The 2,500-nt window shown below is 46.8% G+C and overlaps 3 non-coding genes and 8 pseudogenes across 3 annotated transcripts; all 11 read right to left on the bottom strand.

The window, feature by feature from the left end:
- Positions 1-39: 39 nt before the first annotated feature.
- On the bottom strand, positions 40-158 carry LOC142110845 (5S ribosomal RNA). Its single transcript, XR_012680779.1, has one exon. It is a non-coding gene; the product is annotated as a 5S ribosomal RNA (ribosomal RNA).
- Positions 159-238: 80 nt separating this feature from the next.
- Positions 239-357, bottom strand: LOC142109929 (5S ribosomal RNA; annotated as a pseudogene).
- A 272-nt stretch (positions 358-629) lies between these two features.
- Positions 630-748, bottom strand: LOC142110339 (5S ribosomal RNA; annotated as a pseudogene).
- Positions 749-828: 80 nt separating this feature from the next.
- On the bottom strand, positions 829-947 carry LOC142110646 (5S ribosomal RNA). Its single transcript, XR_012680586.1, has one exon. It is a non-coding gene; the product is annotated as a 5S ribosomal RNA (ribosomal RNA).
- An 80-nt stretch (positions 948-1,027) lies between these two features.
- On the bottom strand, positions 1,028-1,146 carry LOC142109741 (5S ribosomal RNA; annotated as a pseudogene).
- Positions 1,147-1,415: 269 nt separating this feature from the next.
- On the bottom strand, positions 1,416-1,533 carry LOC142110570 (5S ribosomal RNA; annotated as a pseudogene).
- Positions 1,534-1,611: 78 nt separating this feature from the next.
- On the bottom strand, positions 1,612-1,729 carry LOC142110944 (5S ribosomal RNA). The gene has a single exon (XR_012680872.1). It is a non-coding gene; the product is annotated as a 5S ribosomal RNA (ribosomal RNA).
- Positions 1,730-1,811: 82 nt separating this feature from the next.
- LOC142110233 (5S ribosomal RNA) lies at positions 1,812-1,930 on the bottom strand (annotated as a pseudogene).
- Positions 1,931-2,011: 81 nt separating this feature from the next.
- LOC142110073 (5S ribosomal RNA) lies at positions 2,012-2,130 on the bottom strand (annotated as a pseudogene).
- Positions 2,131-2,209: 79 nt separating this feature from the next.
- LOC142109846 (5S ribosomal RNA) lies at positions 2,210-2,328 on the bottom strand (annotated as a pseudogene).
- Positions 2,329-2,409: 81 nt separating this feature from the next.
- Positions 2,410-2,500, bottom strand: part of LOC142109975 (5S ribosomal RNA) — a 119-nt pseudogene continuing 28 nt past the window's right edge.

Raw genomic sequence — 2,500 nt, 5'->3', positions numbered from 1 at the left:
CAGCATTGAAGGAAGCCGGAACAAGAGAGAAGAAAAAAATGCCTACAGCACCTGGTATTCCCAGGTGGTCTCCCATCCAAGTACTAACCAGGCCCGGCTCTGCTTAGCTTCCAAGATCAGACGAGATTGGGCTTGTTCAGGGTGGTGTGGCTGTAGGTATTGGTTTCCTATTGACCTACATCTCTTATACATCTCAAAACCAGCATTGAAGGAGGCCGGAACAAGAGAGAAAAAAAAAAGCCTACAGCACCTGGTATGTCCAGGTGATCTCCCATCCAAGTACTAACCAGGCCCAGCCCTGCTTAGCTTCCAAGATCAGACGAGATTGGGCTTGTTCAGGGTGGTGTGGCTGTAGGTATTGGCTTCCTATTGACCTACATCTCTTATACATCTCAAAACCAGCATTGAAGGAAGTCGGAACAAGAGAGAAAAAAAAAAGGGCCTACAGCACCTGGTATCCCCAGGTGGTCTCGCATCCAAGTACTAACCAGGCCTGGCTCTGCTTAGCTTCCAAGATCAGGCTTGTTCAGGGTGGTGTGACTGTAGGTATTGGTTTCCTATTGACCTACATCTCTTATACATCTAAAAATCAGCATTGAAGGAAGCCGGAACAAGAGAGAATAAAAAAAAGCCTACAGCACCTGGTATTCCCAGGTGGTCTCCCATCCAAGTACTAACCAGGCCTGACCCTGCTTAGCTTCCAAGATCATGCGAGATTGGGCTTGTTTAGAGATGTGTAGCTGTAGGTTTTGGTTTCCTATTGACCTACATCTCTTATAATCTCAAAACCAGCATTGAAGTAAGCCGGAACAAGAGAGAAAAAAAAAAGGCCTACAGCACCTGGTATTCCCAGTTGGTCTCCCATCCAAGTACTAACCAGGCCCGTCCCTGCTTAGCTTCCAAGATCAGACGAGATTGGGCTTGTTCAGGGTGGTGTGGCTGTAGGTATTGTTTTCCTATTGACCTACATCTCTTATACATCTAGAAAACAGCATTGAAGGAAGCCGGAACAGAGAGAAGAAAAAAAGGCCTACAGCACCTGGTATTCCCAGGTGGTCTCCCATCCAAGTACTAACCAGGCCTGGCTCTGCTTAGCTTCCAAGATCAGACGAGATTGGGCTTGTTCAGGGTGGTGTGGCTGTAGGTATTGGTTTCCTATTGACCTACATCTCTTATACATCTGAAAACCAGCATTGAAGGAAGCCGGAACAAGAGAGAAGAAAAAAAGGCCTACAGCACCTGGTATTCCCAGGTGGTCTCGCATCCAAGTACTAACCTGGCCTGGCTCTGCTTAGCTTCCAAGATCAGGCTTGTTCAGGGTGGTGTGGCTGTAGGTATTGGTTTCCTATTGACTTACATCTCTTATACATCTAAAACCAGCATTGAAGGAAGCCGGAACAAGAGAGAAAAAAAAAAGCCTACGACACCTGGTATTCCAGGTGGTCTCCCATCCAAGTACTAACCAGGCCTGGCCCTGCTTAGCTTCCAAGATCAAACGAGATTGGGCTTGTTTAGAGATGTGTAGCTGTAGGTTTTGGTTTCCTATTGACCTACATCTCTTATAATCTCAAAACCAGCATTGAAGGAAGCCGGAACAAGAGAGAAAAAAAAGGCCTACAGCACCTGGTATTCCCAGGTGGTCTCCATCCAAGTACTAACCAGGCCCGTCCCTGCTTAGCTTCCAAGATCAGATGAGATTGGGCTTGTTCAGGGTGGTGTGGCTGTAGGTATTGTTTTCCTATTGACCTACATCTCTTATACATCTAGAAAACAGCATTGAAGGAAGCCGGAACAAGAGAGAAGATAAAAAAGGCCTACAGCACCTGGTATTCCCAGGTGGTCTCCCATCCAAGTAATAACCAGGCTCGGCTCTGCTTAGCTTCCAAGATCAGACGAGATTGGGCTTGTTCAGGGTGGTGGGGCTGTAGGTATTGGTTTCCTATTGACCTACATCTCTTATACATCTCAAAACCAGCATTGAAGGAAGCCAGAACAAGAGAGAAGAAAAAAAGGCCTACAGCACTTGGTATTCCCAGGTGGTCTCCCATTCAAGTACTAACCAGGCCCGGCTCTGCTTAGCTTCCAAGATCAGACGAGATTGGGCTTGTTCAGGGTGGTGTGGTTGTAGGTATTGGTTTCCTATTGACCTACATCTCTTATACATCTCAAAACCAGCATTAAAGGAGGCCGGAACAAGAGAGAAAAAAAAAGCCTACAGCACCTGGTATTTCCAGGTGGTCTCCAATCCAAGTACTAACCAGGCCCAGCCCTGCTTAGCTTCCAAGATCAGACGAGATTGGGCTTGTTCAGGGTGGTGTGGCTGTAGGTATTGTTTTCCTATTGACCTACATCTCTTATACATCTATAAACAAGCATTGAAGGAAGCCGGAACAAGAGAGAAAAAAAAAAGGCCTACTGCACCTGGTATTCCCAGGTGGTCTCCCATCCAAGTACTAACCAGGCCCGGACCTGCTTAGCTTTCAAGATCAGACGAGATTGG

The sequence above is a fragment of the Mixophyes fleayi genome (genome assembly GCF_038048845.1).
Source record: "Mixophyes fleayi isolate aMixFle1 chromosome 3 unlocalized genomic scaffold, aMixFle1.hap1 SUPER_3_unloc_1, whole genome shotgun sequence".
NCBI lineage: Eukaryota > Metazoa > Chordata > Amphibia > Anura > Limnodynastidae > Mixophyes > Mixophyes fleayi.
This window is presented reverse-complemented; position numbering and strand designations above follow the sequence as displayed.